The following is a 24,871-nucleotide window of genomic DNA, read 5'->3' as shown; positions in this document are numbered from 1 at the left end:
CAAGCAGTTGAGGACAGAATTGGGGAATTCTTTGCATTCTTTTCATCCAAAAAAAAGAGGTGAGCTAAGAAGGTGTAACCATGGTTTAACCAAGGTTTAACTCTTCTTAACTAAGGAGGATTTACTAATAAAATTTCATGAAGCCTGACATTGCACTGGCTTGTCCAAGGCATGTGATCTCCATGTTATAGAAATGATATCCTAGTGGGAATAACAATGTGCAATGAAAGTAAACAGTAAACAAGGTGAAGTCTCTCAAGGTCAGGTTAGCTTGGAAACAGTCTGGAGAAGAATGTGGAACAATCTGTGCCAAAGACAAAGGGTGAAGTCATAAGGGATAATATTTTCATTATATCTAAATGGGTTAACTTGAACCTGCTTGCTCCAAAGAACTGGAAACAATAAAGACGTATTGTTTTTCTCAGAAACTCTGGGAAAACTCTGGCCAGGGGTGGTGTGTGTGATAAGTCCTATGTCTTACCTGCTCTCCTTGGCTGAATCCCTGCCTGGAGGGCCCCTGACCCCGGATAAAGTGGCAGATCTCTCTCTTGCCCAGGGATGGGAGTATTTAGAATAGATTATTTGAAGAGTATTCTCCCTGCTCCTCAGTGTTGTTCAGGGAAGCTGGGCCTCCTTGGGGCCAGTGGGAAGAGAACAGAGTCAAGAAAAACTGCATGTCATGACATGAGGGTAACTTCTGACATGGATGTCATCACCCTCCTGCAGCTCCTTCCTTTCTAACTTTTGCAACCCGTAACACTTCTCCTGGAGCTGTGGGGCTGGGAGGACCCCGAGAGACCCAAGTTTAACCTCGTTTTATCGCTAGGACTCAGTGACTCCGAGAAGCAGGGCGAAGCGCTGAGCACAGGAGCCCTGAGCAACCGGGAGCCAAGGTGGGGAACCCAGGAGGCCTCCCGCCTCAGTTCAGAGGTTTCGCCGTGGTGTCTTGCAGTCTCCACACCTGATGCTGAATTTGTACACACAATAGGTGCTTGATGCTCTGGTGACTAAAAGCAGCTAAATTTAGCCTGCACGTCCCAGGCCCTGCTGCCCTGGCCGTTCACCACCTCCAGCCTGACAAGAGTGTTTTTTAATCCTAATGAAAATTCTTGAGTGCGAGAGCTTTGGCTCACAAAGGCTGCCACCAGCTGTATAAGCACTTGGTGGTCAGGGTTAATAAAACTTCTGGGTCTTATAAAATACATTTTCTCTTGAGGTATTTTTGTGTTGTTTTAGAGTAATGAGATCCCTGAAATGCCTCTGAGCCTGGAAGACTGCATAGAAGTGGATGGATGGAGCAGAATTCAGAATTGCTCTTATGGACGGACAGAATTGCTCCCAGGCAACAAGCCACAGAGTAGGCTGTCTCAGTCGCTCACTGCTTTTTTTTTTGAGACATGTCAGAAGCTACAGAAAGCAGCTGTCAGAAGCCAGTTGCTAGGTCTGAGCTGTCCTTGTCTCTGTGGCTCCAGGGAGGGATGGTGGACCTTACCCAGCTTTTGTATCCTTATGTTTCTAAACTGATTCGTGATCTGCTGAAGATGTGCCTCGCCCCTGCATACCCTCCCCCTTCCCTCTAGGCCCATCAAACCATCACTAAGGACTAAGCAAGTTCCAGTGGGTTCTAGCCCTGAACTCCATAAGGAGGCCAAGGCCCTGAGCTGGAGCTCACAAGAGACCGTGAACTTCACAAACACATGCAAAGGAAAATCTACTCTAAGGCCAAGAGATAGCACTTGAAACCCAAGCAGTCCCCTCCTTGTCCTATGTGAACTGGGGTGATAATCTCTGCCATGCTCCTTCTCAGGCTGGGGTGAAGCTCAGGGCGAGGACGGGAGACGCTTGGAAAAGATAAACTCTCTAGCAAGACAGGACTAAGGACTCATCCCTAAAAGATTTCCTGGGGCTCCAAGCGCTGTTTTGGCTTTAGTGTTTGTTTCTGTATGTGCTTTGTATACACAGTTATATACATTCGTATTTTATTCTCCCAGTTCGCAGGGTGAGGCCACCTCCCCCCATTATTCTGGCCATCACACATAGACTGTGGCTGCCTTGTGAACTGCTGTTTCCTTAGCGCTGAGGATGATGCATCACACATGGCAGAGCCCAGCGAATGGCCAGGGAGTGAAGGAAAGCCAGAGCTCCTGGAGGAGGAATGAGAGCTCTCCTGTGCCCAGTGGCATTGCCAGTTGCAGATGCACTCTGCCCCCCTCCGCCCTGCCTCTGTGTGCCTCTGCCGAACGGTCATTGCCCTGCCCCCTTGGAATCATCACACATGACTCACGCGTCCTCGCTTAGCCTCCTGAGCTCCTTGGGGTCTGCGTCACCTGCTATCCCTTGGCTTGGCACTGTACACAGACTCAATACAAGTTGATAGAATGAATGACTAGCCTCCGTGAGTTTCTGAGATACCCCAGAATGGGCTCCAGGACATCTAAAATCTTAAGTAAAATCCGAAGCCCAAAGGCTGGAAAATGAGCAATTCATTTACATAATGAGCAGAGGACAACCTCCCCAAAATTTCACTGTTTGTTTGTGGAGGGGAACTGAGGCATTCCTGGGAAAACCCACACTTGCCAGGCTGGGGTGAACGTGCTTCCTGTTCTGAAGGCCTCGAGAAAGTGACCTGATAAAGTCAACATGGACTTATGGAAACGTAAACAGACTGCTGAAGGGCACACAGTTGTGAAGGGGAGATGCATCCGTAAAGATGTTTGACCAAAGCGCTTCAATAAGCAGGGCAAGTCAGATGGAAAAGCCAGACAGGAAGCCTGCCTGGCCCCTGCATCCCTTTCTTTCCCCGGGGGGGGGGGGGGGGGCGGGAAACATATCTTAAGTTTTTCAACTTAAAATGGAAAAACTATGTAATAGAGAGTTACAATGGGCTTCTATGATGCTTTAGCCACCAGAAACATGTTCTTAGGTTAGGAGGGCCGTGAGGGTCTTGGTCGATCACTGTGGATCGTCTCTGCCCTAGGAGTGAACACGGCTGCTGGGCGGGGAAGCCTCCCTTGCAGGTCCAGCCACCTTCTAGAGGTGGAGGAGACGGAGGGGGAAGGGTATACCGTAGTCCCCAGGGATCTCTCCCCAGGGAAAAATCTGAAAAGAAACTAGTTCCCAATATATCTTTCCTGAAAATTAACTGGTAACTTGATAACTACATCAAAACACAGACAGGTCTTCTGGGGAAGTAAAAGCAAAGTGCTTTCTTCTCTCGGTTCCTCTGGCTTTAAGTCCTTACTTCTGGAGTATTAAAAGAAGAAACAAAGAAGAAATCAATAATTTTAAAGCAAGTTAACCACTAGAGCAGAAAAGTCTAGCCCTTGGCAGGTTCACAAAGGGGCACCTGTGTGTCCAAGCATGATAGGCTGGGCAGCACTGGGTGTCCTCAAGGCGAAAGGAGGCCTGTGATTCCGTCCTGCAGGGAGCTGAGTGCTCCGTGCCATGAACCAGACGCAGGCTTCACTCAGCCTCCGCTGCCTCGCACATGGTCTCCACCCCAGCCGGGAAAGAGTGTGCCCTGGGTCATCACATGGGAGACTCGAGGCCACCGGCTTACGTGGGCCACCCATGACCCCGTCTTTAGCAGTGTGGTATTAACAGTAGTTACCACTTACTGTGCCGACCTTATCTGATTTCACCCTCGCAACTCTGTGAGGTTCATATTATAATTCCCAATTTACAGGCAAGAAAAAAAAAAAAGACCCAGAGAGGTTGTGTAACTTTTCCAAGATGGTTTTTAACATATAATAATTATCAACCACAGCTGCATCTTGAACCCCAAACCACAGTGCCCAGCGCCCAAATTGTAGTGCCCAGTGGCCCAAAACGTAGTGCCCAGTGCCCAAACTGTAGTGGGCCAATACATCAGAATCTCCAGGGTGGAGTATTTTCAAAGCTCCCCCCATGATTCCAAAGTGCTGCCAAGACTGAAAAACCACTGATTCAGTAAATAGTAGTATCTGAATCTGATCTGAATTTGATTCCAGGCCTCTGCTCAAATGAAGGAACAATCCAGAAATATAAAGAAATATTCATCAAATGGCTTTCCTACAGGAAGGACTTGGAGAGTGGGATTCAGAAAAAGAAAATCCACTTGGTCTAAGGTTTACTTTCCTTCTAAGTAGAGTACGAGACAGGCCGAGGACTAGTGTTTCCGGTACAGTAGGATGGATGGGCTTTGGGAACTAGATTTTCAGCCATTCAGAATCTCTCTGGTCTACCATCCAGTTCCGGAGAGTTGAGCCGCAGTTTGACTTCAGGGTCTCATGCTACCTTCTGGGGCCCACAGTGAGTGAATCGACTCCAGAAGGGCATCCACGGCCAATGTGACGCTTATACCTCATCTGTTCAGACAGATGGGTCCTGCTTGCCAATTCCAATGAATGCGTCAGTGTATAGTCCTCGTTTTCTAGGGCACACTGAACAGGATTGAAACATCGTCCACTGACTGCCACGTGGAACAGAACATCCCTCCTCCCTGACTCTTCCTGTCGTGAGGAAATGATGGAACATACTTGTCCATATGAAAACATCTGCTTTCCTGAGAATGAGAGCCACCGCAGCCGCTCTGGCTGAGACATCGAGCTGGGCTGCAGAACAGAGCTTGGCTAATTGGGGCCATCAGCGTGTTGCTCTCTCCAGGCCATAGCTATGGCTGCCTTAAGGTCTTCCCGGCTAGTAGTCCTCTCATGGAACTTCTGTTCCCACTGCCCAGGTAACATTTTAGCGTCTGGATTACTTAGAACTGCATTTTTGAATCTGTAAATATGACAAGTTCTATCTTACAGAGAATTTTAGGACATTTATTCAGTTTTTAATACGTTCATCCAAGATACTGAGCATCCTCTCCCTGCTAGGACTACCCTAGACACTGGACAAAAACACCAGGTAAGGCCCAGCCCCTGACCTGAGGCAGCTTCCAGTCTGGTGCCGAAGCCTGATGCATAAAAAGTAAATAGAACCTATTGTAGGGACTAAACAATGGTTAAATGATGGACCTGCCCATGTTTCACTGAACTCAGCCTGGGAGGAGTGGGAGGAGGTACACAGGGAAGGCCTCCTGAACAAAAAGAAATATGAATGGAAGAAATCCGCACAGAGGCATCAAGGATCATCAGGAGTTTAGTGACCAGCTATAGAAACTCACGTCTATAGGCAGGACCATATTTTCCTCATTCAAATGTTTTAAGCCTCCTGGAAGGCCCTCCACAAAAAGGCTTCCTGGCCCCTTCTCCTCCTCGGTCCCCTGTGCCGAGCCCCACACCACTGCCCCCTGTTCTCCATCCAGGCCTTGCACCCTCAGGGATGTTCATTCTTGCTGGGCCTGTCTGTGTCCTTTGTCCACAATGCAATCACCACCCCCCACCTCTGTCCATTAAGCTCTTGCCCTTCAAGGTCCAATACCGATACCACCTGCCCTGTGAAGTTTTCTCTACCTATGGGCAATCACAGCACTTGTGACATTATATTAATTTATTTGCCTCTCTAGGCTCTAAGCTTCTGGAGGACAGGAACTGCCTCTTAATCATCCTCACATTCCCAGTGTTTGGTAGACAGAAGACATATTATATGTCTTCTTTTTGACAGAGCAATGAAGGAGAAAAGCAACATATCAAAATAATTCACATGAATTATTTTTCTCCATTCCAATCACAAGGTGAATCTCCCCAGTGCAGGCTACAAGAGGGGTAAAGAAATAGGATTCTGGTGCCAGCTCCTGAACACCAGGCAACAGCCCTCGCCTAACTCCGAAAGGAAGGCTCATTTGGTGATTTTCATATGCACAATTACACGATAAGCAAACAGAAAAGAATAAGGAGACTTGAGAGCCAATTGATTATTCATGAATCCTATTACAACTAATAACTGGAAAGGCCCCTCTCAAATGCCTGCAATAACACATGGAGAGGACAGAGGGAACTCTGCCGGGTTGGCATTTGAACCTGAAATGCGAGGGAACTTGGCCCAGCGTGTGGTGAATCATCCCAGGGGGGCAGCTCAACTCCTTAGACCCAGTGTTGCCAGGACCAAGGTCAGATTCAAGTCCTCTTGGGCCAGTTTGCAGCACAATGAGGCACACTTTTCTGTGGCCAGAGCCTGTACCTCCTTATCCTAGCTAGTAACCCCAGCATTTATCTCATTTGAAGGACAGCACTTTCAGATGCATGATAAGGTGATTAAGGAGATGAATTTGACAAAAATTTCTCCTATTTAGATGCTACAGTGAACCTCTGAATAAGGTGAATCAAAGTGAAAAAACATGCTTAATGTTTCAGGACCATGCACAGCGCCAGAGTGGAGGATCAGGCTGCTCTTCTCTGTTCACTCAAAAGTATTGGTTCCAGCCCTGGCTGGTGTGGCTCAGGGGATCAAGTGCCGGCTTGTGAACTGACAAGTTGCCGGTTCAATTCCCGGTCAGGGCACGTGCCTGGGTTGTGGACCAGGTCCCGGTTGGAGGCATGCGAGAGGCAGCCAATTGATGTACCTCTCGGACATCCATGTTTCTCTCCCTCTCTTTCTCCCTTCCTTCCCTTCTCTCTAAATAAATAAATAAATAAAATAAAATAAAATAAAAATGTATTGGTTCCAACCCACTGACTGAACACACAGGGAAGAGGTATGGCCATGGAAACCCTTCCCATGTTTTTCACTGTGAGTGCAGAATGAGCTTAGGGAGGCTGAGGCCATGCTTTTGTCACCACACTCAGTCTGGCCCTGTCACTGCTTGGTATGTGTTAAAGGGTTGACAGTCGTTAATAATGATGAATGATTATTTTTGTCTCGATGCTGTGTGGGATTAGAAAGAGTACAAACTTTTATAGTGATCTATTATGAGTCCTCATATTGCAGAGACAAAAAAATAAATAAATAAAACCTCTTCTGGCCACCAGGGCAGAGGATGGTGTGTATTTCAAAAGGGTAAAAGAGGCATCCGGTCAAGATGGCACCATAGGTAAACGTGGTATTCACATCCTCCTACAACCACATCAAAATTACAACTACTATACAGAACAACCATCACTCAGAACCACCTGAAATCTAGCTGATAGGAAGTCCTACAACTAAAGATATAAGAAGAAGCTACATCAAGAATGTCAGGAGGGGTGGAGACACAGAATAGGCTGGTACCACACCCACATGTGGTGGTTAAAAGTTGGGAGGGATATCTTAGCTGCAGAGATCCCTCCTAAGCAGTGAGAAGTCCCAGTTCCACACCAGCCCTCCCAGCCCAGGGTGCCAGTGCCAGTGGAAACAACTTGTGAGCCAAGCTGTTTCCTGTGGCTTTTTTATACCAATGACTCAACTTGCCTCATGCTTCAGACTTAAAAGAAGTCCCCATAACTTCTGGCTGTAAAAATGAGCAGGCATTATGGCTTGAAGTTTCTGGACAGACAGAGGGTTTCTAGAGTCCTGGGAAGTTCCTCTTAAAAGGCCCACACAGACTTATTCAAACTCACTCCCTCTGGGTTCCAGCTCTGGGATAGTATCTTGAAAGGCACTAGGGATGTACGGAGAGAAAGTGAATTGTCTGGCATCAGGGTGAGAGCTGGAGGGGCAGTTTTCTCCCAGACAGAAGTGTCAGCAGAGGACATTGTTCCTTTTTGGATCCTCCCCACACAGAGCCAACAGGCAGGAACCATATGTGAGTCTCCATCAACCTGGCTATCACTGTTAGCTTTGCCCTGGTGATTCCCTGAGGCCCCACCCCATCCAACTTGTGAGCCAAACCAAGCTGTTTCCAGTGGCTTTTCTATACCAATGACATGACTTACTTCATGCTTCAGGCTTTCCTAAAATCTCTCAAACAAAAGGCATCTGGCCTCAGTGTGTTTCGTAGCACTTGCTAAGTGGCCTCAGGCCTGGCACTAGTGGCAGCTGGCCTTGAATCACAGATTGGCCTCTTCCGGGCACCTCCAGGCCCAGCACAAGTAGCAGCCATCTGCAGATCACTTTGTAACTAGTGCCAGGTGGCCCTAGGCAGAGCACAGGTGGTGGCTGACCTTGGGCTGCACCTCCTAGTAGGCCCTAGAGCCAGGACACTAAGTGGACAACTTCAGATCTCATCAAAGCACCATTCAACCACCCCTACAAGAAAAACACTCCATGGGAAGACTTAGTGGGAACCAGAGAGCCACTGAAGTAAGTCCTTCTCTGTGGGGTGGGTTACTGCACAGCTGATCCTCCACAGTGGTTGCAGCCAGTCTTTGCAGCCCACAATTCAGAGGTGGGGTGTGGGGGGGGGAAAGCCCTTCCATTGATGTGCCAATAGCAATCAAGGCTCAACTACAACAGAAGGGTGTACACAGCCCACTTGGGAGTGTGTTATACCTGGAGTGCTCAGCTTGGGTGAATTGGGAGGCTGTGTCACTGAACCCTACAGGACACCTATGACATTATTCCACTCTACCAAGTCCAGGAGACATAGCAGCTCTACCTAATACATAGAAACAAACACAAGGAGGCTACCAAAATGAGGAGACAAAGAAAGAAGTCCCAAATAAAAGAACAGAACATTAAAAAAAAAAAAAACCCAACAGAAAAAGACCTAAATAAAATGGAGACAAGCAATGTACTAGATGTAGAATTCAAAATATTAGTTATAAGGATGTTCAATGAACTTAGGGGTAGAGTACATGAACTTAGAGAGCAATTCAACAGCATAAAAAAAGACATGAAAACCATAAAAAAGAACTAGTCAGAAATGAAGGATACACTAACTGTAATTAAGAATAATTTACAGGGATTCAACAGTAGAGTGTATGAAACTGAGAAGCAAATCAGCAATTTGGAGTATAAGGGAGCCAAAAACACCCAATCAGAGGAGCAAAAAGAAAAAAAGAATTTAAAAAATGAGGATAGTGTGAAAAAACTCTGGGACAACTTCAAGAGTACCAACATTCACATTATGGCAGTGCTGGAAGAAGAAGAGAGCAAGAAATTGAAAATCTATGTAAAAATAATAATGACAGAAAAATTCCCTAACCTAGTGAATAAAATAGACATACAAGTCCAGGAAGTGCAGAGAGTCCCAAACAAGATGAACTCATAGAGGCCCACACCAAGACACATCATAATTAAAATGCCAAAAGTTAAACACAAAGAGAATCTTGAAAGCAGCAAGAGAAAAGCATTAGCTACCTACAAGGGAGCTCCTGTAAGACTACTAGCTGATTCCTCAAAAAAAACTTTGCAGTCCAGAAAGATTAGCCAGAAATATTCAAGGTAATGAAAAGCAAGGACCTACAACTAAGATTACCCAGGAAAGCTATCATTCAGAATCTAAGGACACATAAAGGGCTTCCCAGACAAGAAAAAGCTAAAAGACAAAAAATAAGCTAAAGGAGTTCATCACCACCAGACCAGTATTACATAAAATCATAAAGGGTCTTCTTTAGGAAGAAGAGAAAAAGATTTAACAATGTGAGCAATGAAATGGCAATAAATAGATATCTACCAACAACTGAATATAAAAAAAAAAAATAAGTGAACAAGTAGAACAGAAACAGACTCATAGATACAGAAAACATTCTGGTAGTTGCTAGATGGGAAGGGGCTTGGGGGGATGAGAGAAAAATCTGAAGGGATTAAAAGGTATAAATTGAGAATGTCAAGTATAGCATAGGAAATATAGTCAATAATATTCTAATAAAAATGTATGGTGTCAGATGGGTATGAGATTTATTGGGTTGATCTTCAGTAAGTTATATAAGTCTAAAAATTATTTTTTAAAAGGGTGGTGTTGAAAGAGAAGTATGTACTTCAATACTGAAGCCTATTTTTGATCAGCGAGACCATGCAGATTCCCATGGGAGTCTCCTTCAAGGTAAGCATGTAACAAGAAGCCCATAAGATATAGGAGCAAGCACCTGGTTCACTTTTCATTGTCCAGGAGGAAATGATGCAAGGGCCATGTACAACTCTAGATAAAGGAGCAAGATGAAATCTCATCTCAAAAAAATATATCTAGATGTTCTAGCATCAGATATATAAGAAATTATCCCAAATTTAAGCAAAACAAGTTCCTTTCAATTAAGGCATGAGAGAATCTCATTCTTTGGAAATGACCTGGCAAGCCATCCAGGGAGCCAGGCTTCTGTTAACATGGAAAAGCCAGGTGCATTGTCAACCTCCCTCCAATACTCAAAATGGTCCAGGAGATTCTTGTGAGATAGGAAGCAGCAAAAATCTGGGGGGGAAAGCCCTCTGAAGCCTGTGGATGGTGGATGGTGAAAGGGATGAATAGTCTCTAGAGGTTTACACAGCTAATCCCACAAGGATCTTGACGATCCTTTGAATAAGAGATTGATCCGAACTACATAGCAAAGTGAAGCAACTATGGATGAACCATTAAAGCAGGAAGAAGAAGACTTGAAGTGTCTAAAGTATTCTCTGTGGTCAGCAGTGCCTATGTGTCAGAATTACCTGTTCAAATGCATACACTTGGGGAATACCCAGTACCTACTGAATCTAAATCTATGGAGTTGGCACCAGAGCCTACATTTTAAAATAAGCTCTTCAGGAACTAAAGTTTGGCAGACTGCTCTAAGCCATAATGAATTGAGGCTCAGGAGTATGAAGACTCTTTGCCCCTTTGTCCTAGTTCTGGTGATAAGCTCTGAGTTTCCAGACTGCCTTTGTGCCCTCTTAAGTGATAACTTGAGAGCCTGAGTGCCTATGAAAGAGACTGTATGTTTCTTTTCCAATTCCTGGCACAGAATGAATTCTTAATGCATGGTAGATGGTGAGATGGATAAATAGACTATATGGAGAGATCAAGTAGAAGGACAGTTGATTAGATGGATGGCATAATGAATGAATGGACACAAAGGGAGAAACAATAGGTTATAATATAGCAATTACAAAACATGAACTTGAACTTAATTTTTTTGCCTTGATAACATGGAAATCAGAAATATCTTTCTCTTTGGTCATTCCATATCATGCATATGAAATAGGGAAAGAAACAGTGGAGACCACTGGTTTGAGGTATGTGTTGCAGGCATGTGCCATGTGCATGCACATACATGAACAGGGAGAGAAAGAGAGAGAGAGAGAGAAGAGAAGAGAAGAGAAGAGAAGAGAAGAGAAGAGAAGAGAAGAGAAGAGAAGAGGAGGAGACAGAGCCACCCAGGGACCCAACTGCCACACTCAATATTGATCAGCTCAGCAGGAGGAGCCAGCTTCACACATGTTTACAAAGGAAAAGCTCAGCCTTAGATAGCCCCTTAGGTAGAAAGTGCAGCTCTACATTTGATGACTTTGCCACTTAACCTGTAGGTGCATAAACAGAGCCAGCAAGTGTCTTGCTGGAAATTGGCTGGGCAGGGTTGCTGCCATCTGATCCCTAGCCATCTGCATCCTAACTTTCCTGTTCAAGGCAGTGCCTAGAGCAATTCGGATGTGGAAGCTCAAGAGCCAGAGCAAATACTGTCAGGTAAGAACAAATTACAAAGAAAGCTCAAAATAGACAATAATGTGGCTGAGGTTGGATTTTGAATGAAAAGCTAGGCTTCCATTTGGGCAGAAAAAGCTTAGGAAAAGTAATCCTTTCCTTTCAATTCATTCTGTATTTTTAAATTCCCCAGCATGCAGGTAGACAGAGGAAGGGGATTTAAAGTATGGGGTACATTTATGAATGAAGAGACCAATCAATCAAAATAAGTGGCTCTTCTTTAGGGTTTTCTTTAATTTTGTGTTTCCTTATTTCTTTGGCTGCTGGACTGAACTTTAGTTCAAAGGATACCAAGAAAAAATTTGGTTGTCGTTCCCCATGGCTTCAAAATTAAAGGGAAACTTCTGACAGAAATACTACGAGCCTAGCATTAAAAACTCAGGGTGATAGTGTGACTGTGACACATAGCAGGGATGTTCAAGCACGCTGTTCATTGCCACATGGCCCTCCTGGCTTGCAGGCTGTACCTCCACAATTCTCTCCACTCAAGAAAGCATATTGAAATACAATGAGTGAGAATGGCATTACTACAGTTGTAACTCTGAATGCTGCATAAATTTTTAAAAATATATTGTCTGAAAACATTGTGGTTGACTATCAGTAGTACTAAATTACTTGCAAAACACCTCACAACTTATTGTGAAAAAGAAATCAATCTATCTTACTCAATGATAAATGGAGTTAGGGAAAAAAAAAAAAATGAGAAGGCCCTGGATGGTGTGGCTCAGTTGTTTGGAGCATCATCCCATAAACCGAAAGGGTGCGTGCTCAGTTCCTGAACAGGGCACTTGTCTAGGTTGTGGGTTCAGTCTCTGGTCTTACATTGATGTTTCTCTCCCTCTCTCTTCCTCCCTTCCCTTCTCTCTAAAGTTAATAAGCATGTCCTCAGGTGAGGATTAAAAGAAAAAGAGAAGCCCCAGCAAACTGATAAGATCCTTCCCCCTGAAGATGGTGCCTTCTTTCAAAACCCTGTTATCAGTACTTTACATATAGCTCTTAAAGTGTGCAAATGCAGAATAAGGTCCACAGGAGAGCCTCAGTGCTCCAATGCTGTAGCTCTGCCATATCCCCTTGCTTTGAGACTTACTGTATCTGAAGAATAGCCATTGTCATTTTTGTCCTCCCCACCCTCTTTCATGAATATCATCTACCCAGTCCAGGTGAGGTCAATCAAGGAATGGAGATTGGAGAGGCCCCCTAGCTTCCGCATGAGCCCTCCCTACTCAGTCCAGCAACAGCTCTCAGTAAATAAAGCCAAAAGTCTTACTCTAAAATAAGCGTCAGTGGTCTTGTTTTCCAGGGAAATATGACACAGGAGGGGTAAGATTAAAATAGGTATATCTGAAAGAGCTAAGGAGAGCACCTGGCCCACAGTAAATGCTGTATAAATGTTTGCTCTTTTATGATGGTGACATCGCAAAGCTGCATCTGTGAACCATTACTGCCTAAGGCCAGGCAGAAAAATCAGATTCAAGGTCCAAATGTCCTGCTTTCTAAAAGGCAGGTGGTACCAGCTTCCAGAGAGACATGGTCAGGGCTAAATCCCTGGGTGTGAAAGCATGGTCCCTCTAAGTCAGAAAGCACTCTTGATGGAAGTGGAGCGGGGGGGCGGGAAGGAAGTGGAATGGCTCATGCCATTTGCCAGCTGACCTTGGGTACCACAGTGGCTTCTTCACATGTGGCCTTTCTAAGGGCAGCAAGTGGCTTTGAGCTGAGGAGCAGCTGAGTGATAACCTGACTCATTCCCACCTCTGACCCCTTCTAATACTGCACTAGTAATCAGTGAAGAAACTTGTCATTTCCTCACGCTTTTCTAACTTTTCCTAGTGATGGACAGAAAATTTGAGTTTGGATAATAGCTAATAAGTTTAGTAATCAATGCATGTAAAAAGTTACCGTTCTGGGAACTGAAGGTATGACCCACCTTGACACCAAGGGACCATAAAGAGTTCCACCTTTGTGCCCCAGGAAGACTGCATGCAATCAAGATGGCATCCAAACCATTGTACTCCAAGGTGAGACGTCCACTGCTCAGGGCACAGATAAAGTCCACCGCCCAGGATACAGGTGCAAGAATGCTGCAGCTTTTATCTGATTAACTTTTCCCCTGAATTCCAATCCCCTTACCTACACTCTTTTTCTCCTTATAAAAAGGGTCCGTTTAAAATGGAATTTAAGAAGACCCACCATCAGCTTATCCTCAATCCCTGTCTCAGCTTATTGGGTCTGGTAGGTGATGGCACAACGGCCAGCTTTCCCGGTTTCACTAGCAGAGTTCTTCTGGTGTCTTATTATTACTTCGAGGGAGAACCAGGGGTGGCTAGGGGCCCGGATGACTTTCTGAGAAGGCAGAGGTCGGACGTGGCGAGAGTAAAGTGAATTCAAATGCTCTGGATTCCTGACCTTGCCTCAAGGGCTGCCGGGCTCTGCAGAAAGCCTCTTACCCAGCCGAGAGCCCAGCAAGCTCCCATGTTGCAGCTTCATTCTTTTCAAATGACACTTCAAACAATTTGGAATACTCGCGTTGCCTACTCGTGCCCCACTGTAATCACACCAAGTGACTTTTCCAACTCCGATCTGCAATATACTCAACGGCCATTATAACCCTCCCTTCTGGACAGTGTCCAGGCACACGCCTGGGCATTGACCTTAGTTGTTCTGTCTTTTAAACTCTCCTCTGCTTTATGAAAGATGAAAATTCTGTTGTTTACAGGAGAATGGGGGCCAACTGATTAGAGTACGAAGAGAAGATTTGAGAGCTGTCTCCATCCTGTTTTTTCTTGTGTTTTATCTGTCCAGAGAGATTGCAAGCTTTTTAAGAACCGAAATGATGCTGAGCGATTTCTGATTCTGCCACCACCCTCCCTAACTTCTTATGAAATGTCTTTATAGTTACAGTAGTAATGCGTACATAGATCTTTACATTTTATAAAATGCTCTGGCACTTGGCATAAAAATCTTCCCGGCCAATGATCCCAGAGACTTTAAGAAACTTGCCCACGTTATGAGAGAAGGGAAGCGGAACCAGGGTCCGGGCCCAGGCTCCGTGGCTTCAGAGTTGTCACCCTCAACCACCTTTGCCATGTCGGGCCCACTTCTCTCTTCTTCACAAAACCCCCTCTCTCCACAGGCAATCAACTCACACAGGCTTAAATGAGCGCGTTTAAGAAAGTAGAAACGGGTGTGTTAAAGGGTGAGAGAAACTCAAGGTCCTATTTCCATTTCCTGGGGGGAAATTTTATAAAAGAGGTGGGATTTCAAGATATGGCGCAAGCCTTTGAAAAACAACAGTAAGTGATGTAAGTTCAGATTAAATTACTTCCTTAAAAATAAGATTTGCTGATCAGACCCACAGCTGTCTTGAGGGGGCTCTGATGGAGTTCTCAGGTAAGGTGCTAGAACTCTAGGTATGTTTATTAAACTCACAAATCATGACCTGAGCAAACGCGGAGCAAGTGAGGGAATCAATATACAAAAAGCCTGCCCTGCCCGATTCCTCCTGTGAGTTCAGCAGGGTGCTTCACCACCCATGTGGCAAAGAGATCATGCCTTTTATTTCAACCACTTCTGGCTTTCTGTGCAGAGCTAGGTTGTGTCAGGCTGGAGCACATGGAGCAAATGAAGCAAATTAAGTGCACTCCTGTAGCCTGAGGTCCAGTGTGCCACCCCGAGGCACGCGGGTCCCTGAACATCTCAGTCATTCAGGAGCGTGTTCGATCAGAGGGGGACCCTGGACAGCAGTGGGCCTGAGGACATCCAAGATGGCGGTGGCTGCAGACCCCACCACCAGGCCACAGCCTGGGAGGGGCCAGCTGGCTGAGAATGAATTTCCCTCCAGAAACTGGCTCCCTGGCCCCACTCCCATCAGGTAGAACCAGGTGACCCCATGTGGGCTCTCTGGGATGGATGGCCACCTTGGGTATCGCTCAGCAGCCTCACATTCAGAAACCAAATGGGACACAAAGACACATGAAGCAGCCAGGAGAAGTGGCCAAGGAGACAGTGGGTCGGACCAGAAGGGGGAACAATCTGTGCACATCCTGGGGTCGACATTGACTTCTGCACTAGCGGAGCACCTACAGCACAGCGTCCTTGCTCCGCGCCGTGCCATGGGCCCGGCCATCTCACCTACAGCATGTTCACGGGTCCAGGACAGAGTTCCTCCCTCCATCTGCCTTCCAGGACAGAGCCTTGCTCAGGCTTCAGTACACGGGAGGCCCTAACCCCTTTCAGATCAGGGAAGGGTCATTCAGAGCTGAGGGGAAGCAGCCTTCTGAGCGGGGCCCTTAGGATGCAGAGCCCCTCCTCTCAATCTGTCAGAGCTGAAGAGACAAGCTCCTTCCTCCTTGCTTTTGGTGGCAAAAGAACATGGACATCAACATACCAATTAAATGAAGCAAGCTAAATGGAGACCTACCGCATTTTGCTGTGTATAATGTGCACTTTTTTTTGCCCAAAGTTTTGAGAAGAAAATAAGGACACACATTATACATGGGTAGTACCTAAATGTGGGTGCACATTATACATGGCAAAATGTGTCGCCTTTTTTTTTTCTGTCCTCAAGTTCGCAGGATGAACTTTTCCCCCCTTTATCAGAAAGCTGTGCAAATTGTGTAGAGACTTTCTGAGTGGAACTCAAGTCATATATAAGCTTCAGTTTAGAAATGTTCTGACTTGAGAAAGAGGAAGCAAGACTCGTGGGAATTTGGTTGAGTGCTGAGTTCGCCTGAGGGTTAATCCAGACGGTGATGGGGCTGCACTGCAGCACAGAGCTCGTCTGATCATGTGCAGACAAAGTGTACGATCCGAGAGCCCCCAGGAAGCCCTCTTCGCCCTCCGTTACTTCCCATACCAGCCTGTCACAGAGCCTACAATCACACAATTAACAATTCATTAATAAGGTCCTGTAGTAATACTTAGGCTTTAATTGGAGCAAATTCACAATATCCCTATAGTTATTAAAATGGTATTGCTTCCCTGAGAAGGGTCAGCCACATGACTTCTGGGCATGGACCAGGCCCCCTGGGATTTCGAACTTTGTTGGCTAAAAGGAAGCCCTCACGTGACAGCCAGCCAGGGGAGGGGACACAGGCTGCTGAAGAGAGTGGGTCTGGGTAGGGCTGTGAGGGGAGAGGCTGGGTGGGGATACAAATTCATTTGAGTATCTGACAAAGGGGAAGAGGACAGGGTAGGTGGACAAGTCTTAGCAGCCTCATTGTCCTGCCCTGTGCAGGGTCTGGTCTTAAGTCCTAGTTCACTTTTTTCCTCCAACAAGCAAATGCCTGGAAAATCTTCAACTAGTTTTTCTATTTCTCACATTTTAGAGGTCACACTCAGCTCCCCTAGAGAAGTTAAGAAGTCAGTGTGGGCTCAGACAGCTCTGTCCATGGTGCTACCAGACCAGGTTCTGAAATCTTGCAATAAGGAATCATAAACAAATCCCCAATTTAGGCGTCTGTCGTTACTTATACTGCACCTAGTTCTGAAGGATGGTGAACTTACAAAGAAGACAAGTTGGGGGAGTGGTGTGCTGAGTCCTTTAATTGGGACTTCCCACTCTGCAGCCAGCCCCAGCTGCTCCCAGGCAGCCCCCGCCTGCAGGCGCCTCGCCAGAAGCTATTTCTTCTTGAGGGGTCAGAACACTGGTTTACTGAGTTTCTTAAACCTTCCCACCCAAATGTTCCAGAAGGAGCAGGGCATAAGAGGGAAAACAGAGACCTACATCAAGGCCCATTAAAAATGCAACATTTATTTCTTTACATCTTAATGTATCTTACAATTAGACAGAGTTTGCATTCTACTCCATAAAACATCTGCTTTTATTTTCATATAATTTCTCCTCAAATTTCTGGGTACAAAGGATGCTCCAGGAAGCAGCGTTTGGGGCAAAGGAACAGACCTTCCTAGGAGGCTCAGGCTTCTCATCTCCCATCTGAGTCGTGTGTGGGCAGATGCCAAGCCCTCTGGCAGCAGGGGGAATGTGAGAGCCGCAGGCCCTGACTCCGAGGGTCCGCCTGCTCACAGGATCCTTAGGACCTGGCGAGGGTGCCCACTGAAACCTTAATAGCACCCACCCTGCAATGTTGTTTGAAGGATTAAAGGAAATAATAAATGTGAAATGCTCCACCACAGGCACTCAAAGAGCGTTAGTTATTAATATTGATATTTCTCCCCCTCTTCCTCGTATGTAGTTAAAAAAAAAAAAAAAAGACCATATCCTTCCCCTACTTATTGCCCTCTGAAGGCTCCTTAAAGCTACAAGGTCCTACACAATTGGCCACCTCCTAACTCTGTAGCCTCATTTTCTGCTTCCTCCCCCCACCTACTCATGCTCCAGACTCCACCAGGAAGTCTGGAGTGACTGAGAGTCCCCACGCCTCCCAGGCGCTTTCACACCTCAGGGTCTCTGTGTGCTGATCTCTCTACCTGGAACGCCCCCTGCACAGCCTCCCATCCCGCCAATAAAGTGCCCCTGCCCTGATGAGACCCAGAAGGAGGCAGCGCTGTGTCTGCGACTTCTCAGCTCCCTGCCTCCGTGGACCTAGCGTGCATCCCGGAGGCGGTGCCCATCATGTCCTGTTGCCATTATTTGTGATTTGTCCATCTCTTCTTTCAGGTGTCTCGAACCCTGGGGAGTGAGGCTTCATCTCCGCATGCCTTGTCCACACATGAAAGACGCACACCTAATGTGTGATGAGAATGTGTGTATGTGGGAGTGTGTATAACGCTGGGGAGGAGGTGACGGCTGCAAAGGAAGGTGGGTATGACTTGCCCATCACTAAAGCCTGTAAAAGAGGACTGCCATACACCAAGGACAAGGATCCCGTCTACCAAGGTCTGCCGGTCAGTCCTCAGCCCACTGCTGCAAGACAAGAGGGCTGCCAAAAAGTCTCCATGTCTTACCGCACATGGCTGGTGTTTTTACTTGTTCATGAGTCAAACTATACTATCCTCTCCCCACCAGCTGAGTGCACGGGTCTGGAATACTGTGCCCTGACCTACCCCCTGCACATGCACCCACAATACATACATGGAAGGCACTTCCGCCATTTTGGGCCACTTCACTTCTCTGTGGATGTTTTGTGCAAGGCTTTATATTTTTTCATTATACTCATGCTCCCTGTCTTATGTATTTTGCTTTCTGAAGACTGCACTTTAACTTATTGTCTTTTTGCATTATTTTATTTATTACTCTAATCTTCAGATTTTTAAAAATGGAAGTCCCTGAGGGAGGGGAGCAGCTCTGAGTTTGCCCCTGACCAGGGCACAGAGGCTCCACACACCCCCTGCCCTTGGGGATTCCCAGGTTAATGGTCAAGACAGGAAACAAACCCTGAAAAAGAAGACATATCCATTCCTAAAAGGCACACAAAATTTGGCCCCAAATAGTCCTACGCACCTCGATGCCCAGGTTGTAGGGGGATGAGTGAAGGAGGAGGGTGGAGGGGCTGGGGATGGTCCTGGGAGCAGCTTCTTAAGTGGCCGGGACTGTCCCCGCCCCCACTCCCCGGTTCAGCTAGGCTCTAGTTCTCAAAGTACCCATGCCTCTCCCTGAGTTTTCTGCACAGCATCATGGGCCACTAGGCATGATTTCAAGGCTGGGTGCCTGGGCTGCTTGCTCACCCAAGAGTCTTCCCTTGTCCCCTACATCCCCCAAAGCATCATCACTATTTGGGCAGAAGTACAGGATTCAGCTCTCCCTAAAGGAAGCTGCAGCCCCTTTCTGGTTTAGGACCAAAACAAAGAAGAAAAGCACTGTAGGAGTGGCCAGAGCCAAGCACAGGCGGGTCTTTTATCCTCAGCCTCTCCATTCCCTGACACCATGGCTTCCACAGGAGACTTTCCAATGCGATGCAGGGAGCCAGAGGCCACAGCGACAGGATGCTGGTGGAAAGGGGTTCAGCCACCAGGCAGCCACGAGGAGGGGAAATGACCAAAGGGAAGGGACCGAAGGAAAGAAAGTCCTCTGGTGCATAATGAGAAGGCGGGCTTCTGTAGGCTGAGTGCGTGTTTTTATCTTTTTTCTTCAGGAGCAAGAGACTTTATGCTTGTCTGCTATCTTCCCTGTTGGTATTTAGAATTATGGACATTAGTCCTTCATTCAATTCATAAGATTAGGTCGATTAACATTCATACTCCTCTGCTCAAGGTTCAGACCTCTGCCCTGCTCCCTTTGCCGTAAGTCTTTGCTCTGCAGGTCATCGCATCCAGTCTTGTGGCTTGAAATATACAGATATGTAAATGTGTACGTGTAAATAATACATGTACACACATTCTGATGGCTCCCACATTTATACAGCCCGCTCACAAATTCCTTTTGATCTCTGATTCTGAATTCCTGGTGCCCACCTGGGCTTCCTGCACCACGCAAACTTGACCCTGTAAAAGTCCTTGTTAAATTAGTAACAACTCCCCTTCTAGTTAGTCAGGCCAAAGGCCTTGTGATTGCCCTCCACTCTCACACACAGGCAATTGTGTTGTAGCACCTGACCGCTTTCCCCACACCGCCAATGCCAGGGGCCCTGGATCCAGTCACCGTTATTCCTCACCTGGATTTTTGCAGTGTTTTCCCAACTGATCTCCTTGTTCCCACCCTTGCCCTACTCCACTCTGTTCTCAGCACAGCTACTGGGTTCACCTCAACATCGAGGAGCACATCATTGTCCTGCTCAAAACCCTCCAACAGCTCCGTCTGCCTGACAGTAAGGGTCAATGTCCACTTAATGTCGTGTAAGGATGAGTGCCACCTCCACCTCTCGGATTTCCCCTCCTACCACTTTCTCTCACTCATTCCACTGCAACCATATTCACCTCTTTGCTTTCTTTCAGACACCTCAACATCTCTTCATTTGCCATTTCCTCTGTGTGGGCCCTTTTCCCCAGGTATCTACACAGCCTGCTCCCTCATATAATTTGAATCTTTGCTCAAATGTTCCCTAATCCATGAAGGCTCCTCTGACCTTTCTACATCGAGTAATCCATGAAGGTATCAATTTTGTTCAGTGATGTGTTTCAGATATACAACATGGCCTGACATATCACAGACATAATGATATGTTTACATCCCATTACATATTTTTGAACGAATGAGGAAACCTAGCTAACATGGGGCATATGGTCCAAGGTAGGACAATGGGCTTCCCCTCTTGGGCCATGAATACTGAGGGATGGGAAGAGGGAAAATCAACTGGCATGGATGCACCTCTGCAGCAGTGCCCTGACCGTCTTGTGCTTCCGTTCCTGGCCAATTCTGGATCCTGTTTTTTCTCAGCCTGATTCTTCGGCCGTGCTTTCAATTCTTTGAGCTATTCTAGCTCCCTCCAATCAATTCTTTTTTCCTCAAGTTAGCCAGTGTTACTTTCTATTGCTTGAACTTTAATAATTCCAATCGGTAGGTCATTTTATTTCCCAATTCCCCTACTCTCGTGTTTCCCACCCCAGCCCTAGCAAAAGTGTGACATGCTTCATGTGAGCTCTAGCCAGACTAGCTCTCTTGCCTCTAGCATTCTAAGAACTGTCCTCAGTCTAAAATTAGACTAGACTAGCTTCCTAAAAATAATACCGGCAGACTCCCCTATCTCTTCATATCTCTAAAATGTGAGTCAACTGCTCATTTTACTGAAAAGAAAATGAAAGCCCAAGAAGTTCAAGTGGGAGATGGTGTGAACAGTCTGGAATTTAGAGCTTGCATGCCAAATAAACAACACAAAATTCAGAGGGTAACTGGCCAGTTATGTGCTGAAAAATGCTCATTCTCTGTCCTAGCAAGGGCTAAAGCAGCAGAGTCAGTCTCTTCCTGCACAGTGTCTAGGACTGTACCCCTCATCCTGAGTCATAGCTGCTGGAATAAGACAGCCATGCAAGCAACAGCTAGAAGCCTTCACAGTCCACATGGTTTGCTTTCTTGACTTTTCAAAAACATGTCTGGCCATGGCAAATCCCCAGAGATGGTGTCAGCCTGTCAGGATGCAAACCCACCATGAGCCTTTCCTGCTGGGCTGATCCTGCACAATTTTTCTGACATCACCAGGTTCGTTTTCACTGAAAGGAGAGCAACAGGGGTCATGGAGAAAGAAATGCCGATAAAAGCTCCTTAACAGTCTGGCATGAGTGCCCACTGACAGCCTTTCTCAATTCTAACTTAAAATGTTTGCAGTTTTGCCCTGGCTGGTGTGGCTCAGTTGGTTGGAGTGTTGTCTCACACACCGAAAGGCTGTGGGTTCAGGGCACATACATAGATTGCAGGACACGAATCAGAGGAAACCAATCAATGTCTCTCTCCACCCCCCTGCCCCCCCACCTCTTCTGTTCTCTCTTTAAAAGCAATGAAAAAATGTCCTCGGGTGAGGATTGAAAAAAATGTTTGCAGTTTTGTTTGAAAATCAGCCATTAGGGCTATAGCCCAAATGAGGTTTCAGTCCAAGCTCTCTGGGTGTTTAGAAGTTACCTTAACTGCATGGCAGATAGTCAATCAGCACCCTGGACAGTGTCCTCCGTGAGCCAGAGGAGGACAAACCTGAGAGCAACCTGAACCCAGCTCCAGGACACAGGTCCTGCATTCTGCAGGTGCAAAGGCCAAGCTGTCCCATCCTAGTCTCTGTCCTAAGATCATCCCAGGATGCCAGGAGGAAAAGCAGGCACAAGAACACAAACAGCAAACAGAAAACCTGCAGCAACTCCATAGGATAAATATGGGCTGCTGGAGGGATAAGAGCTGAGTAAAGATAGTAAAGCTTCCTGGGAAAAAGAGAGACCTGCCCAGGGATTTGAAAAGGGAGGAACTTAATGTGATAACGAGAAGGGTACACAAGGCAGGGGGCACAGACAGAGATGAACCGGACAATCGAGTCCCATATGCTTATTTCCGTCAATGCATTCGAATGTTCCCCCCACCCCAGGAAATACCATCTCTGAAAAGAACGCCCCAACCCTTTCTTCTTGAAATCATACCAAAATACATTCTTCAAACAGAGTCACAAAATCAACTCTCTGATAAATCTCTTTGCATTCTCTCCTATCTTTTCTTTTCTTTTCTTTTTTAAACAGACTTTTACCTTCTAACAATGGGGACTATATTTAGACCTGATGGATTGTTAGCCATGGTATGAGGCTTCTCACATCCAGTGCTGCTCTTCCTCTCCCGAATACCCAACGCTATTGTTGCTGGGAATATCTGTCCTTCTTTTATTCCTAGATCCTCAGTCCTACACTTGGCCAGAGTGGGTCTCTTCTGGAAAGCTTTTAACTTTTACTCACAGGCTGCCACTGTCTTGAGTCCCCTGTCCTTTGTTATTTGCCTGTTGGAATTTAATGAGGCCAATTCAAAACAGTCATCTCCTTAGGTCACCTGCCTTCTTTGTCCCTTTCTGCCTACTTAGAGAAAAAGTTTCTCATCAAATCTTACGATTCAAAATATTTTTCTGTATTAAAGAGCCTTGTGAGAAAGCAAACTTAGGCTGCTGAAAGCCACCCCACCCTCAGCCTGTCTTTTTCTGATGGTAATGATGGGAAGGACAGAGGGAATTTCTGCAACAACGACCATGATGGGGCACTAGATCAGCAGACAAAGCCAGTTCCAGAGGCTAAGAAATGGGAAAGGTTAGCTGTCTTGAAACCAAAATTGAAGGCAATGTTTTAATCATTCCTAATCAGAGTCATCAAGGTGCCTGCTCTCCCCTCACATAAAATCATCTCTAAAAAGACTAAATAACTCCCACCTGAGGGGACACATCTTCATTTCAATTGGCCCATGACAGGCTTTGATAAACTGGTCATCAGGACCCTTCAAAAGGCTGGGGTTTGCATTACTGAGTGTGAGCCGCAGGGTGTCCTGAATCATGCCATCCATCATTATGAAGGCACACAAAAAATAACAGAATATTGCTAAACTTCCACTTCATTTCGCCTTCTATAAAATAGAGTTTACCAACAATGGGATGAATGAATTTGTATTACTAAACTGGAACATGCTGGTGAATATAACATGCTCCATATACATGAGCAAAAGAAACCCCAGATGAGAAAAGGAAAGCAGAGGGACCCAGGCCGAACTGGTTTCTCCCTCCGCCATGGTCTTGTTCCTCAGCCCTGCTGCTCAGACGGTGGGAGGGGCAATGCCAGAAGGAATAAGGAGACGGAAACAGCGGCTGGCAGATGGGGCCAGGCAGAAGTGAAGACTCAGGCCATTGTCGTCCCTGGGCTCTGAGCTATGGGATCCTAACACCAACCTGCACGTGAGCAATGGTTCTCTCCCAGCCCCACTGCAGGAAGCAGGCGTGAGGAGGATGGAGGTGCGCTTGGCGTGTGGAAGGCCCTCCCAGAGGGCTCTACATCGCAGATGTTCTTCCCACTGTGGGGACGGCCAGTGTCCTAGGTGCTGGGCCTTCGGTACCAAGTGCAAAGTATCCACAGCCCACCAACCTAAGAGGCACTTGCTGCCACCTGCATTGGTGGTCTGTGTGAATTAGCTTGACATCGAAGTGGCTGTATTCTAAAGATCCACACCAAGGAACCATGTCGGGCGTGGGCAGAAGAGCACAGCTAGGTTAAAGAGAGTGGACAGGATCCCTGGCAGGCAAGATCTTGCTCAATTTGCCTGAAAGAAAATGATTAGAGATAGCGCTCTCATAACTCCTGGAAGGCAGGAAACTGGGTGAGCTGCCAGGGCCGAGCTGGGAAGTCACCTGCAGGGGCTGAGGGCCAGAGGACATGGTGCTTCCTTAACGCAGGCCTCCTCAGCCACACTGAGTTAGGGCACAGAAATGCCAAGAAAACAAAAACAATGAAGCAAATGACAACAGATCAAATCTAGTTACCATGCATTCTGAAGGAATTATTTTATTTCTGGGAATTTGGTTGGAACAAGTCTTACTTTACTTCTGAGAATTTGGCTGGAGTAAATTGTAGCAAAAGGGGCCACGCCAAAGGGGAACCACGCTGGGGCACAACAGATGGGAAGTGGGATTCCTGGTTTGAGAGTTCATAGCCCTTGATATCTTGTGGACTGAACAAGGCAGCACCGTGGGGCTTGTATGTAGCCTAGCACACTGCTGGGCACGCAGCACAGCTTGTGGAATGGAGCTGAATCCCAGCGTGGTTCCTCCAGATCCTAGCCTGCTGCTTCAGGCACTTTCTCAGTAAAGGAGAGTAAATAAAGGCCCTTTATGAGGTCCCTAATGTCCCCACCCTCCCAGCTCTCATCTGGAGGGACAGTTCACTGAGTAGCTGTCTGGAGCAGGTCTAAGGAGCTGTGAGAGGCAAGTGCAGAGCAAGAGGAAGAATAATGTACCTGAGAGGTTCAAGTTAGGAAAAGGGATTGAGGAGGCTCAGTCCCTGGTACATGTGTGCGTGTGTGCATGCATGTGTGTGTGTGGTGTGTGTGTGTTCATTCTCAGAGCTGGAAGATACTACAAAAAT

At 46.5% G+C, this 24,871-nt stretch overlaps 1 protein-coding gene across 2 annotated transcripts in view; it reads right to left on the bottom strand.

Annotated features, from left to right (window-relative positions):
* The window catches only part of KCNH1 (potassium voltage-gated channel subfamily H member 1), a 311,369-nt gene that overhangs the window by 31,774 nt on the left and 254,724 nt on the right, over nucleotides 1-24,871 (bottom strand). The gene's annotated exons all lie outside the window — the stretch shown is intronic.

This window comes from Pteronotus mesoamericanus, unplaced genomic scaffold, assembly GCF_021234165.1.
Source record: "Pteronotus mesoamericanus isolate MK-2021 breed Mesoamerican mustached bat unplaced genomic scaffold, CSHL_Meso_final scaffold_705, whole genome shotgun sequence".
NCBI lineage: Eukaryota > Metazoa > Chordata > Mammalia > Chiroptera > Mormoopidae > Pteronotus > Pteronotus mesoamericanus.
Note: the sequence above shows the minus strand (reverse complement) of the source record. Positions and strands in the feature narration are given on the sequence as shown.